General features: G+C 49.6%; 1 non-coding gene across 1 annotated transcript; it reads right to left on the reverse strand.

The window, feature by feature from the left end:
* Positions 1–15,132: 15,132 nt before the first annotated feature.
* Positions 15,133–15,207, reverse strand: Trnat-ugu (transfer RNA threonine (anticodon UGU)). Its single transcript has one exon. It is a non-coding gene; the product is annotated as a tRNA-Thr (tRNA).
* Positions 15,208–15,541: the final 334 nt, after the last annotated feature.

A 15,541-nucleotide genomic window follows, 5' to 3' on the forward strand; every position in this document is an offset into this window, starting at 1 on the left:
GATTCGTCGTGGACCGCTGCCACCGCCACCGCCACCGCCGCCCGTTCGCGGCATTAGCGCGCCCAGCCGGAACCGCGGCCCCGCCTGCGCCACTGCTGGAGCCGGCTCTCCTTCTGACCGGGCGCTCATACTGCAGCGGTCCCTATAGCTCGAGTAAAATAACTCTACGCGCGAAGTGTTTTCAAGCAGCGTCAGTTGGGATAAAATTTTCGAGCTTCCGGCAGCTGTCATCGTAGCCGTGCTCAGGAGTTTCACTGGTGGTGCGGATGGATAACCGGTACTCGGGTTTGAACTGTCCCGAGATTTCTCGATAAGCCGCAAATATGGAGATGGTATCGATTATTGTTAGAATAACCACGTGACATTTCAAAGCTAAAAATATACAATAGCGTTAATTCAAGGTATTTACATGGAAGAGCCAAAGACAGTGGTACACCTGCCTAATGTGTAGGTCCTCCACGACTAGGCAGAAGTACAATTGAAAGAAAATCAGCCCTCTGTCACTATTTTTAACAAATTAACCTGGTTTCGACACCGCTAGGAGTGTCTTCCTCAGAATTTAAAAGAAAGAATGGTCTATATTCTATAACATGGTCACAGAATTATGACTAAAAATGTATGATAGAATATAAGTACGGAATCGTCGTGAAAGACTTATACTCTATAATACATTTTTAGTCATAATTCTCTGACCATGTTACAGAATATAGACCATTCTTTGTCTTAAATTCTGAGGAAGGCACTCCTAGCAGTGTCGAAACCAGGTTAATTTGTTAAAAATAGTGACAGATGGCTGATTTTCTTTCAATTGTAACTATTCACGGCCTCTGAACGTGCGGCCATGTACAAGATTTTACGCAGAAGTACCGCACCACGACGTGGCACGGACTCGACTAACGTCTGAAGTAGTGCTAGAGGGAACTAGCACGACGAATCCTGCAGGGCTCCACAAATCCATAAGAGTACGAGAGGGTGGAGATCTCATCTGAACAGCACGTTGCAAAGCATCGCAGATATGCTCAATAATGTTCAAGTCTGGGGAGTTTGGTGGCCAGTGGAACTGTTTAAACTCATAAGAGTGTTCCTGGAGCCAATATGTAGCAATTCTGGAGGTGTGGGATATCGCATTGTCCCGCTGGAATTGCCCAAGTCCGTCGGAATGCACAATGGACATGAATGAATGTCACCTGTCACAGTCGTATTTAGAGGTATGAGGGGTCCCATACACTCCAAAATCACACGTCCCATACCATTAAAAAGCCTCCATCAGCTTGAACAGTCCCCTACTGACATGCAGGGTCAATGGATTCATGAGGTTGTGTCCATACCCGTACACGTCCATCCGCTCGTTACGATTTGAAATGAGACTCGTCCGATCAGGCAACATGTTTTCAGTCGTCAACAGTTCAATGTCGGTGTTGACGGTGCCAGGTGTGAGGTAAAGCTTTGTGTCGTGCAGTCATCAAGGGTCCACTAGTGGGCTTTCGGCTCCGAAAGCCCATATCGATGATGTTTGGTTGAATGGTTCGCACGCTGACATTTGCTGATGGCCCAGTATTGAAATATACAGCAGTTTGCGGAAGGATTGCACTTCTCTAACGTTGAACAGTTCTCTTCACTCGTCCTTGGTCCCGTTCTTCCGGCCTCGGCGATGTCGGAGATTTGATGTTTTACCGGATTCCTGATATTCACGACACACTCGTAAAATGGTCGTACGGGAAATTCCCCGTTTCATTGCCGCCTCGGAGATGCTGTGCGCCGTCGCTCGTGCGCCGACTATAATACCACTTTCAAACTCACTTAAAGCTTGACACCCTGCCATTGTACCAACAGTAACCGATCTAACAACTGCAACAGACACTTGTTGTCTTATGTAGGCGTTGCCGACCGCAGCGCCGTATTCTGTCTGTTTAAATATATCTATATTTGTATACCCATTCCTATACAAGTTTCTTTGGCGCTTAGTGTAGAAGGTATCATCAGAAGCTAGTGTTGTGGCATAGGATTTGGGTGAAGTGGACTATGTTCGGGCTGTGGGGCTGTGCAGGCGTTGCTTCAATTTTACAAAGGTTTTATTAAATGTAAAACGTTCTTCTTCACAATAGAAAACTTAACTTACAGTCCAATGCAGGTCTTGAAGGCAAGACTCCTCGAGAGAATAATAACGTAAAATACCTTTGATACAATAAAAACAAAGTTCAGTCGATTGCGCCCCAACAGATAGAATCGTGTCATTACTAGTTTACAACAATAGTTTACAATTTCTGGCCACTAGTCACAGGCAGAAAGATGACAAACAAAGAGAACTCTCTGATTTAAATAAGGCTACATACGATAGTGCTCCACCTCTATAGCCGAGTGGTCAACATGTCTAACTGCTAGGCACAGGACCCTGGTTCGATTCGTGGTACTACCAGGAACTTTTCCTTGGTGGGACGAATGCAACGGTGTGCGCTCAGTCCCAGAGGCCAATTGAGGAGCTGCTTGAATGAGAAGTATTGGCTTCAAGGTCAAGAAAGGCGACAACAGACGGGACAGCTGTGTTCTCATTACACGCCCCTTCATATCGCATCCAGTGACGCCATTGGCAGAGGATGACACGGCGGTCGGTCGATCCCGATTGGTCCATCAGCGTCCTTACATTAGTAATGTACTAGGGGTGTTCAACAAGTAAAGAGACAATTTTTTTTTCTCGGCCAGTTTCGGTTGAAAAAATACAGAATTTGTTTTTGCGCATTGTGTAATACTCCCGCTTCAGTCCCCATAGTTTCATGTAGTTCCGACAAGTGCGGCGCTAAGGGTAGCCTTCAAAATGACGTCTTTAGTGGAAGTGCGTTCGAAGCACAGAGCTTTTGGCGGGGAACCAGAACATTGCACATATTCATAGGCGCTTACAGAACGGCTACGGACGGAGACTAGGCAGTGAACAAAAGCTAGGTGAGCCGTTGAGCGAAGCATCTGTCATCATCGCAACAAGTTGCGCAGACCTGTCCGATCTCGGGAGTACCGGCCTGCCGAACACAGCTGTGCTACCCTCAGGAAATGGAAGAAACGAACTTCTCCGTGATAACGCGAGGCCTGTCACAAGTCAGTACACCCGAGAGGAGCCCACAAAATTTCATTAAACTGTTCTTCCCAATCCACCCTATGGACCTGATCTCGCGCCTTCCGACTCCCATCTGTTTCTCCCAATGAAGAATGCATGTGGATGGCTGAGTGGCTACTAGTGCAGCAAGACGTTGGCTACGAAGTCGCCCAATACAGTGGTACTGTGCGGCCGTTCAGGCGCCCCCCAGTATAGTGGCGTAAGGCCGTCTCATTGAACGACTCGCTGAGTGGCAGTTAAGGGTTGAGCTTGCTCCTCTTACTCGCGCACTGTCAGTCATAGGCCCCCGCTTGTACGGGTGACACACTAGGGGTATCTACGGCTTTGCTTTTATTAAAGCATCGGCGGGAACCCAGTCAAGGTCTGTAGCAAGGACTTACGGCGGGCAGGATATTTTTGGCGACGCCCGACAGCGGAATTGTCGTGTTTTCCTCTTCCAGTTGCGGAATGTCAAGCTCCAGTGGTGCTTTGGGGTCGAAGCGGTCAAACGCTGTCGACAAAAAGCGCGTCTTGTTGTTGCCGCGGGCCGCGTCGTCGGCCGTCTCGAGCGCCCCAGCTGCCGCAGAGCCAGGCTCTGCCCCCCCCCCCCCCCCCCAAGGTTAGGGAAAACGTGGGCCAGGACCTGGCAGCCGGCCGCGGAACCGCAGAGAAGGTTTCCGCCGCCGCCGATCAGACCTCCGCGTCCACTAGGAAAGTAGGGCCAGCAGTGCAGCCGGGCCACCTAACGGTGTCAACGATGGCTGTAACTGGCACCCCCTTGGCAGCAGCCCCACTTCCCGCTCCGGACATGGCGAGAAACACAGCAAACAATGCAGTCATACACAACACACCGACATCGAAATATATAGTCAGTATTTGCAATCCTGCCCCTCCTAACCTCGTCCTATCTCCGCTCCTGCTTGCCCACGCCACCGGCACACTTCCCGAATATCTTACGTCCATGAAGAATGGCAAGCAGATGCCCCGTCTGCCGACCAAAATCCTCCCCAAACCCACCCCCTCGTCTCAGTCCTCCACCCGTTCCAAATACCTTAAATCCCCCCCACACAAGTCCACCACATCAAAGCAGCGGCGTGTGAAGAAGGACAGGAAGGAGAAACACTCCAAGGGGAAGAAGCAATCCACCACCCCCACCCTAACCAACTCCACACCCTCCGAGGAGCCTGCGCCCCCGACAGCACCTGTCGTCGCTCTGGGAAGGGACCAGGAAACACCGGCACTGGAAGGGAACCGCGTAACCGGGCAGGACTCGGATGGTTTCGTGCTGGCGAAGAAAACGTTTCGCCAGCCGAGGCTTCCACCGGCCTGGGGAGTGGAACCCACCCCAAACAGATTCCAGGTGGTTGCTGATGAGCCAGAGGCAGACACAACACAAACACAGAACCAAGTCGCCCACCACCTCCCCCCGATTGTCGCAGAGTTTCCTCGTAACTACGAGGAGCTCTTCGAGTTGCTAAAGACAGAAATCGGGGGAGGCAGTTTCCAGGCAAAACCCGCCGGTGGAGACAAAATAAAAGTCACAGTACACACACTCGAACACTACAACACAATCAAAACACTATTCAACACAAGAAACATACCCCACTACACATTCCCAACAACAAAGCCACGGAACAGGAACATAGTTATCAGAGACCTACCAAGACGAGTGTCCCTCCAGGCAATCAAAACAGACTTGACTGCCCGGGGGTACGTCGTCAAGGTGGTACAGCAAATGGGCAGCATAGACAGTAAGTGGCCGCTGTACCAGGTAACACTCCCTGACATACCCCAAAACAATAGGGAGATTAAGATGGTCCTGGCAGTGCCTGTCACCACGGAGCCGCTGCGCCGTAAAAACAAGACGGTGCAGTGCTTCAGGTGCCAGGGCATGAACCACATAGCTGCGCACTGCACCATGCCAGTGAGATGCAGGAAGTGCGCCGAGGCCCACGACACCAGGACATGCACACTCAAGCACACGGACCCACAAATAAGGTGCGCGCTGTGCGGCAAAAACCACACAGCGGGTTACCAAGGTTGTGAGGTCCACAAAAGACACTCACAGCAGGCAAAGGGCGCAAAGGCCGCCCCCCCACACACGTAAACAAAACACGACAAACCCAACCAACCACACAAGAAAACAAAATGCAACAACACACACAGACAAGGCTTGGTTAAAACCAAGACCGGACACACCCAGGGCAACATATGCAGAAGTGGTTTCTCCCCCGAGAAACCATGAAAGCGTGGCCCCGTCACCACAACACCAGTCACAGTCACAAGAACAACACCGGGAAACACACAACAACAGCGACCAGGTCCACCAAGTCAGAGGAAGCTCTAGGGAACCCCACACACAGTGTCCCCCCCCCCCATGGACCAGTTGTTAGGCGTTATGGTGCAGACCATGAACCTCGTCATGGAAATGATGAAGGAATTCAGGGAAGCCCAGAAGCAGAACACACAGATCCTCGTTGCCCTTCAGGCAACAGTCCAGCAGTCGCTCCCCTCTGCGACTTCCTCAGTAGTTTCGAAACCCCATCATGGGTAGACGACCAAACATCCATGGCCTGACAATGTGCGTCTTTAACGCAGACGGCATTGTTAACCAAGAGGTCGAGTTCAGAGAACTCATGAAGGAGTTCTCCATCGACATATGCATGATGGGGGAAACCCACCTAAAACCGGGAACAAAAGCGACAGTCCCCAACTATGTTAGCTATCGCAAAGACAGGCCAACCCATGGCGGAGGAGTGGCCATATACATAAAAAGAGGGATCCCCCACCACCAGGTATTCTTACCAGCTACAAATAAAATCGAATCAGTGGCAGTGGAAGTAGCCACTGCCACTGGACCCCTAACAATCGTTGCAATCTACCGACCCCCACAAGACCAGATAGATGAGGGAGACATAGCTACTCTAGGGCAAATTGAAGGCAAACTCATAATAGGGGGCGACTTCAATGCCAAACATCCTGATTGGAATTCTAGAGTAACCTCCAGAGCAGGCGCCAGATTGCAACAACTAGCGCGCAACCACCATTTCGAAACATGGGGTCCAGTCGAGCCCACACATTTTCCAAAAAATGGAGGCAGGCCCGACGTGTTAGACATAGCTCTCACTAGGAGGATTACGGGTTTTGTGACCGCAAGGACGATCAACAGAATGTCCTCCGACCACAACCCAGTGATCCTAGAGGTAGACGTGGGAGAATGGGTAGCACTCCCACGGTACCAGACGTCTTACAAACGTACAAACTGGGAGCGATACCGAGAAACTGTCGCCTCTGATATCGCTCGCGCTCCGCCACCTACTGCCGAAACAGTAGAACAAGCGCTACAAGACCTAACAGGTACCATCCTGCAGGCAGCAGAAGAGGCCACCCCTCCACAAAGGCATGGCCCGCCGCCGCAAATACAGCTCCCGGAACACTTGCTAGCTCAAATTCGACATAAGAACAGAGTGGCAAAAGAGTGGAAGATAACCAGAAACCAGGCCACAAGGAGGCTGCTCAATCGTCTACAGAGAGAACTGAAGGTAGCGCTCAATGAGCACAGAAACCAGCAATGGCAAAACCGCCTCAGAGCTCTCAAAGTAGACGATCATACACTATGGCAAGCGACCAAACAGTTTACAAAAAGACGCGCTAGGATGCCGCCACTGCACGGCGAACAGGGTATGGCCTACAGCCATGCTGAAAAGGCCAACGCCCTCGCCGACACTTTCGAGAAGCAGTTCCAAGCGGCTGAACCCCAGGATGATGAGCATGAGAGAGTGGTCCGTCGTCAACTGGCCGTCTTCCTCAATGCTGAGGAGGACCCAGAAGACGAACCCACAGTTTTTGCCCCTGAAGACGTGGCAAAAGTAATTAGGTCCCTCCCCTCCAAAAAGGCGCCAGGACATGACAATGTCACCAACCAGTTGGTCAAAAACCTCCCACCCACGGCGATCGAACACCTCGCGAACGTCTTCAACGAGATTACTCGTACCCGCGAGTTCCCAGCTTGCTGGAAACACGCGGAGGTGGTCGCGATACACAAACCAGGGAAAGACCCTCTATTCCCGCAGCACTACAGGCCGATTAGCCTCTTGCCAACTCTCAGCAAGATCTATGAGCGCCTCCTGCTAAGACCCATACAAGAACATATCACCAGAGAGCAAATTCTGCCGGATTTCCAATTCGGATTCTGGCAGAACCACTCTGCCCCACAACAGATCATGAGAGTGGTTGAAGCAGCCACAGAGGGCTTCAACCACAGAGGCTACTGCGGGATAGTGCTACTAGACGTAGCCAAAGCCTCTGACTCGGTATGGCATAGAGGGCTACTCTACAAGTTGTACACTCAAGGGTTCCCCGGGAGAATAGTTAAGCAGATCAAAAGCTATCTCTCGAACAGAACTTTCTCTGTCAAAGTAGAAACAGCCACCTCCACCAAGAAGCGTATTCGTGCTGGAGTGACACAGGGATCGGTCCTGGGGCCCGTTTTGTACAGTCTGTACACTGCGGACACTCCAACGGCCCCCCTGGTGCACACCGCTCAGTACGCTGACGATACAGCCTTCTACACAAGAAACGCGAACAAGGACCTGGTCATCCGTAGGTTACAAAGGGTTTTAGATGACACAGAAACTTGGGCCCGTCGCTGGCGAATCACCATCAATTCTGAAAAGACGCAGGCGATGCTGATTACCCGTAGGTTCGGAAGGCGCGAACCTCCTCAACGCCCCCCCCCCCCCCCTTCACCTTCACCTAAACGGAACCCAACTCCCCTGGCGCAGAACCGCCAAGTATCTTGGCGTAACCTTGGACTCTCGTCTTACGTGGAAACCCCACATAGACGAAGTCCATAGGAAGGTCTGCGCCAGAATGTCCATCCTGTACCCAATCCTCAACTCAACCAGCTCCCTTTCCTTCTCAGTAGGAGTGAACGTATACCAGGCCCTGATCCGGCCAGTCATGGAATACGCGTGTCCTGTCTGGGGATACGCGGCGAAGCAGCACCTGGACACTCTCCAGAGGCTGCAGAACCGCGCCCTCAGGAGGGCACTGCGTTTACCCCTTGGATTCCCCATTGACGATTTACATGCCGCTGCGGAAATCCCACTCCTGAGAGAGCGTTTCCAAGACCTGGCAAGGGCCTTCTATGAAGGTACCTCCAGGTCGCTCATCCACTCCCTAGGTCGGTATGATATGTCCCGCGATAAACACAATCGCCCCATGACGATCTTCGACGACTAAGTCGAAGAGAAAAATCCCAATACCCATCCCCAAATCCTACTCCTACCCAAAATACTACAATTATCTCGCCAAACCTCAGGCAAGTACCAGACACACACAGAACAAACATCACATCTCACAGACATCAAAAAAGTACAGAAATAATCACACACACAAGTACACAGGGGAGTAAAAGCCGACAGGCTACAAACTCCCCCTCACACTTCCCCAAAGAGGGGAAAGTATTAGATGTAAGCAGCAGCAGTCTCATTGAACGGAGATTATATCAAAAAATAGTCAAGAGAGTGGGGTGTAATATGGTGTATTGGAATCCTGAATAAAATCATCCTGCTTTCACCAATAAAATGTGTTTATTACTTACTGAACGCTCCTCATATAGATCTACAACCACTCCTCTCACCAAATACTCACTAAAGCTAAGCTACTATCAACCGCATAAAGGATTATGTATGCAAATTTTTAATACTGTTTTCTTTACAAGATGGCATACAAAACATGTCCACCTACATATTAAAAAAAATGATAATTTTCGGTACAGTACGAGTAACAAAATCAGTTATGTGATTCTCCAATTCCTCCTGGTGTATTTTGTGACGAAATAAATTTTTGACGGTGAATACTACGAGCAGACAGAAGGAGTAGCCATGGGGAGTCCACTCTCACCCGCTGTCGCAAATATGTACGTGGAACATTTCGAGGAGGAAGCTCTTGAATCAGCACATCTAAAACCCATCTGTTTCTTTAGATAGGTGCATGATACCTTCGTTATCTAGCCACATGGAAGAGATAAACTGGCATACTTCCTCACATATATCAACTCCAGACACGAGAATATTAAGTTCTCCATGGAGATTTAAACGAATGGGATGCTCCCTTTCCTAGATATTTTGATTAGAAGACGACATGACGGCACTTTGGGTCACAGCGTGTATAGGAGGAAGACGCACACCGATTTGTACCTACATACGGATAGCTGCAACCACCCGGCACAAAAGAATGGCGTGCTCAAAACTCTTTTACACAGAGCTCACACCATCTCCGACAGGGACAGTCTCCAACAAGAATTGGACCATCTGAAGACCGTGTTTCGGTGTAACGGTTACAAGGAAGGGCAAATTCGGAAGGCTCTACATCCCACACCTGCAGCACCGGCGGAAACTGAAGATGAACCTCAGGAGGAGGCGGTCTTGGCTATTATTCCGTTTTGTGGGGCCTTATCCGGAAAAATTTGACGCATTTTGCGTAAACACCAAGTGAAAACCACCTTCCGTCCTCTAAGCAAAACCAAGAACATTCTTGGTGGTGTCAAGGACAACCTTGGTCTACGTAAATTAGGGGTTTATCAGATACCTTGCCAATGCGGTAGTGTATACATAGGTCAGACCATTCGTACCACTGAGGACCGATTCCGAGAACATCAACGGCACACTAGACTGCAACAGCCCAATAAGTCGGCAATCGCTGAGCATTGACTGCCGAAACTCCACAGCATGGATTATGACCAAACCAAAGTCCTGACACAGACTTCATACGTGGCTGTTCACCTGAGATTTATTTCGTCAAAACCAGTTATGCCCACACAGGATCACTTTCTGTACAATGGCACATAGAAACTGTCATCAAAGAAGCCATAGAGATCAGAGTAAGGGAGCCATAACTAAATCGTGACAGCGGTTACATCCTTAGCAAGGCGTGGAAACCCGTGACCACCCGGATTAAGAAGAAAAAAGGATATTTCTCAGAGTGTACCGACTTCGGGGGAGGAAGGAAGAATAACGAGAGCGGTGCCGGCAGACCCTCCTGAACGAGAAGACCTAGGACGCACCGCTAAGACGGCGGCAGAACGGACGCTGTACCTGGACCGCGCGCGGGGCGCGGACCGCACCGACTCATAGGAAGCGTCTGAGAGAGGAGGGGGAGGGGGAGTGTCCCATATATACATGGCGCCGGCCCACCGCCGGTCAGTACATCAGCGCACCTGATGATGGCAACGTGGTCGATTGCCGAAATATCGTGTCCTATGCACACTCATACGTGGCTGTTCACCTGAGATTTATTTCGTCAAAACCAGCTATGCCCACACAGGATCACTTTCTGTACAATGGCACATAGAAATCGTGCTCACGAGATATAAATAACAAAGTCAGTATGACTCTCGGTTTTAGAGAAAACATCCGTGCAAACTGTCACTACACAACAACCGTAACATGCCGCGCTGGACTCTCAGGGCTTCTGTTCAAAAATGTTCAAATGTGTGCGAAATCTTATGGGACTTAACTGCTAAGGTCATCAGTCCGTAAGCTTACACACTACATAACCTAAATTATCCTAAGGACAAACACACACACACACACCCATGCCCAAGGGAGGACTCGAACCTCCGCCGGGACCAGCCGCAGAGTCCATGACTCAGGGATTCTGTATTTAACATTACTGATCATCCAGTGCGCTCAGTTCTCAGCCTGTCCACCTCACTCGACTGACGTAAATATTGCTCTCTACCGATAAGCTGCCAATTTATTGCTCCTCTTGTAATCTGGAAGCCTCTGTTTGCGTCTTCACTGGAACCGCCGCCCTCTCGCATGAGGAAAGAAAGACACGAACCGCTTAACTGCGTTGTTTGTGTGCACACAGCGACCACGCCCCGCGTTGACCACTAGTGAGGCCCCGCAGACAGCTCCTTGGCTTACCAGCTGAGAGAAGACTTCCCGTTTTGGCTTTCCGCCAACCAACTGCTCCAACTGCTCCGAGGACAAACACCGCACTGAATGAACGGCCCTGGTTAGGGCACGTATGGCATCTGTTGTGCAGAAGACAACTCCAGGCGTCTGCTCTCACCGCAGCCGTAACGAAGTGCACAGCTGCTCACAGTCTAAGGCGCCCGATTACCCTGACCACCCCGGCCGAGGGTCAGCCCAACACCTCCAGCTCGTGTGATGGGGCCGCACGGGATTAGCCGAGCGGTCTTAGGCGCTGCAGTCACGGACTGTGCGGTTGGTCCCGGCGGAGGTTCGAGTCCTCCCTCGGGCATGGGTGTGTGTGTTTGTTCTTAGGATAATTTAAGTAGTGTGTATGCTTAGGGACTGATGACCTTAGCAGTTAAGTCCCATAAGATTTCACACACATTTGAACTTTTTTTTTTTCGTGTGATGGTCAGATCAAGACCCCTTGTTCCCATCTTCCTATACCCCACCCAAGCTCCGGGAGGGCGCCAGTAACTCCACAAACGCAACCGACTGCTCCTACCGTCCAAGTGTTAATGAGAGAGCAGGGCTAACGCTGCCTGTAGAGCGGGGCAGAACACAAGAATCGTCGCGAATTGCAAACCCAAGGGCGAGTGTTTCTGCTTGATGCGTGGTTGTTCCTAAAGTGAATTTTCAAATTGAGTGTAGCCACGACCTTACATCCAGTCATGGATGAATTTGTAAGGGATCAGCAGAACTTGGAGCAGAACACGCAGTCTAGAGATGTAGTTAGGCCACAGCGACAGCCAGCTGGCGCAGGGCATTGAACTGCGCGATCAGCATAAGAAGCTGACTCATGTGGAGCGTCATACTTCTGTTGCATTACAAAGTGTACGTGACACCTAACTCGCGTCAGATAAGTTATTGCAAATGTGAAATACTGGTACATTAATAATTGGTGTAACTGTGTCAGAAAGGTGAATACAAGCATACAAACGTACATGCATTGTCTTGTACAGGTGATGGATGTCAGTTTGTCGGATGGAGTGCTTGTTACACTTGGGGCGGTCAATTCAGGGACTATTAATGCTGGTTGTCGATGACGTTGGAGTTGTCGCCCGATGATGTGCCATATGTGGTCGGTTGGGGACATTTCCCATGTTGCCGGCAGATCTAATGATCGAGTAGGCCAAAACAACATGTCGACATTCTGTAGAGCTTGTTGGGTTACAACAGCGGTAGGTGAGCGGGCTTTATCCTGCTGGAAAACACTCCCTGGAATGGTATCCATCAATGGGAGCACAACAGATCGAATCGGCAGACTGACGTACAAATTGGCAATCAGGGTGTGTAGGATAATCACGCGAGTGCTCCTGCTGTCATACGAAATCGCACCTTACACAATAACTGCAGATGCAACATCAGTGCGTCTAGCAGGAAGACAGGTTGTATGGAAGTCCTCACCTCCTTCTAACTGGTACACAGCCATCTCTGTAACCGAGGCAGAACCAGCTTTCATCAGAAAATACAACAGTCCTCCTCCCTGCTCTCCAATGAGCTTTCGCTTGACTTCACAGAAGTCGAAAATGACGGTCATTTGGAGTCAGTAGAATGCACGCCACAAGGCGTCTTACGAGGTGCATTCAAGTTCTAAGGCCTCCGATTTTTTTTCTGATTAACTACTCACCCGAAATCGATGAAACTGGCGTTACTTCTCGACGTAATCGCCCTGCAGACGTACGCATTTTTCACAACGCTGACGCCATGATTCCATGGCAGCGGCGAAGGCTTCTTTAGGGGTCTGTTTTGCCCACTGGAAAATCGCTGATGCAATAGCAGCACGGCTGGTGAATGTGCGGCCACGGAGAGTGTCTTTCATTGTTGGAAAAAGCCAAAAGTCACTAGGAGCCAGGTCAGGTGAGTAGGGAGCATGAGGAATCACTTCAAAGTTGTTATCACGAAGAAACTGTTGCGTAACGTTAGCTCGATGTGCGGGTGCGTTGTGTTGGTGAAACAGCACACGCGCAGCCCTTCCCGCACGTTTTTGGTGCAGTGCAGGAAGGAATTTGTTCTTCAAAACATTTTCGTAGGATGCACCTGTTACCGTAGTGCCCTTTGGAACGCAATGGGTACGGATTACGCCCTCGCTGTCCCAGAACATGGACACCATCATTTTTTCAGCACTGGCGGTTACCCGAAATTTTTTTGGTGGCGGTGAATCTGTGTGCTTCCATTGAGCTGACTGGCGCTTTGTTTCTGGATTGAAAAATGGCATCCACGTCTCATCCATTGTCACAACCGACGAAAATAAAGTCCCATTCATGCTGTCGTTGCGCGTCAATATTGCTTGGCAACATGCCACACGGGCAGCCATGTGGTCGTCCATCAGCATTCGTGGCACCCAGCTGGATGACACTTTTCGCATTTTCAGGTCGTCATGCAGGATTGTGTGCACAGAACCCACAGAAATGCCAACTCTGGAGGCGATCTGTTCAACAGTCATTCGGCGATCCCCCAAAACAATTCTCTCCACTTTCTCGATCATGTCGTCAGACCGGCTTGTGCGAGCCCGAGGTTGTTTCGGTTTGTTGTCACACGATGTTCTGCCTTCATTAAACTGTCGTACCCACGAACCCACTTTCGACACATCCATAACTCCATCACCACATGTCTCCATCAACTGTCGATGAATTTCAATTGGTTTCACACCACGCAAATTCAGAAAACGAATGATTGCACGCTGTTCAAGTAAGGAAAACGTCGCCATTTTAAGTATTTAAAACAGTTCTCATTCTCGCCGCTGGCGGTAAAATTCCATCTGCCGTACGGTGCTGCCATCTCTGGGACGTATTGAAAATGAACGCGGCCTCATTTTAAAACAATGCGCATGTTTCTATCTCTTTCCAGTCCGGAGAAAAAAAATCGGAGGCCTTAGAACTTGAATGCACCTCGTACTCAGAGCTGTCCTTGGAGTAGTCAATTTGTAACATTTCATTGTGTCCTTATGGTGCCAACGCTGCGGATATTTCTGCTGCAGATGTAGTACGATGCGCTAGAGCCATATGCTGAAGACTATGGTCTTCCCTCTCGGTAGGGTCTCGTGGCCGTCCAGAGCCCGGTCTTCTAGCGTCCGCACATTCTCGTGACCACCGTTGCCAGTAATCACGTGCAGAGCCTACTTTACTGCCAAGTATTTCTGCATTATACCAGAAGGAACATACAGCTTGCAGTAGCCTTATTACACGACCTCGTTAGAACACGGGGAGGTGCTGATAGTGGCGTTTTTGTCACTTTCAAGGCATTCTGGACTAACATCAGCTCACGAAGCCCAGTCTCAAAGGGAACTAACGTTCAACAGTGTTAAAGCGTGTATTTAAAGCAAACCTGATTTGCTTTCTCATAGTTCGACTCGTACTAAATTTGAATTGGCATCATCTTTTAGTTGTAGAAACGCTCCTACCAACTTTGTTTATGTCGCACATCTCCGTCTTAGTGCTGCGATTTTTTTCCGTCAGTGTATTTGAAATAAGACTTCTCACACAGTATGCATGGATGTGTAAATATTTATGGTGACTTCTAAGTAAATCGACAAGATTCGCCAGTAAAATATTATTTAATTCTGAACCCAGTACAATTCTTATTTTGATTATCAGAGATTATATTGATTTATCGGTACATGTTGTGTCTGGTTGTTTAGTGGCAAGTGGGTGCCTCGAAATCGAAAGGTCGCAGGTTCGAATCTCGGTCAGACCACTGGGGCTTTCAGTCTACTTTTACTCTAGCCTTTATGTCTCAACGATGTGAGGAGTCGACAAGAACGACGCGAGGTTCAGACTCCACGCTGAGCTGTCGGTCCCCTTTCCCTCTTTGGATAGCTGGGATAGCTAAGAAATACACAGATTGATGAGTTGGCGTCCAATAGAAATACGTGCACTCAGCCAACGAGCCATACGAAATTATTAAACTAAGTGGGTTTCAAATGTCCACTTAGATCCCTGATTACACGTTAGAATAACGTATAAAGATATGGAGATGGCATCTGTTCTTTCGGACAATGAAACCAATACCATTAGCTGCTGACAGGCGTTGATGTACACCAACAGGACAGTTGAAAACGTGTGCCCCGACTGGGACTCGAACCCGGGATCTCCCGCTTACATGGCGGACGCTCTATCCATCTGAGCCACCGAGGGCACAGACGATAGTGCGACTAAACGTATTGATCGCTGGCACGCTCCTCGTGAGACCCACATTCTCAACTTATAGTCCACACACTACATTCGTAGTGCCCCTGTCATTATACCCATTACTCGCGGCGGACAATCCACCAAGTCCCATAAGAGTTCAGGCAATTAGTGTGCTTTCGCACTGAAGAAGGTCATCAGCCGGTTAGCTTTAACGATATGATGTCCGAAAGAACAGATGCCATCTTCATCTGACCATAAATCTTCGTCTTCTTTCCATTTCACGTCACTGACCTCTTTTATATCTAGATTGAGCCTCTACATTTCCATTTTCAGATTTTCTA

The sequence above is a fragment of the Schistocerca cancellata genome, chromosome 3 (assembly GCF_023864275.1).
Source record: "Schistocerca cancellata isolate TAMUIC-IGC-003103 chromosome 3, iqSchCanc2.1, whole genome shotgun sequence".
NCBI classification, from domain to species: domain Eukaryota; kingdom Metazoa; phylum Arthropoda; class Insecta; order Orthoptera; family Acrididae; genus Schistocerca; species Schistocerca cancellata.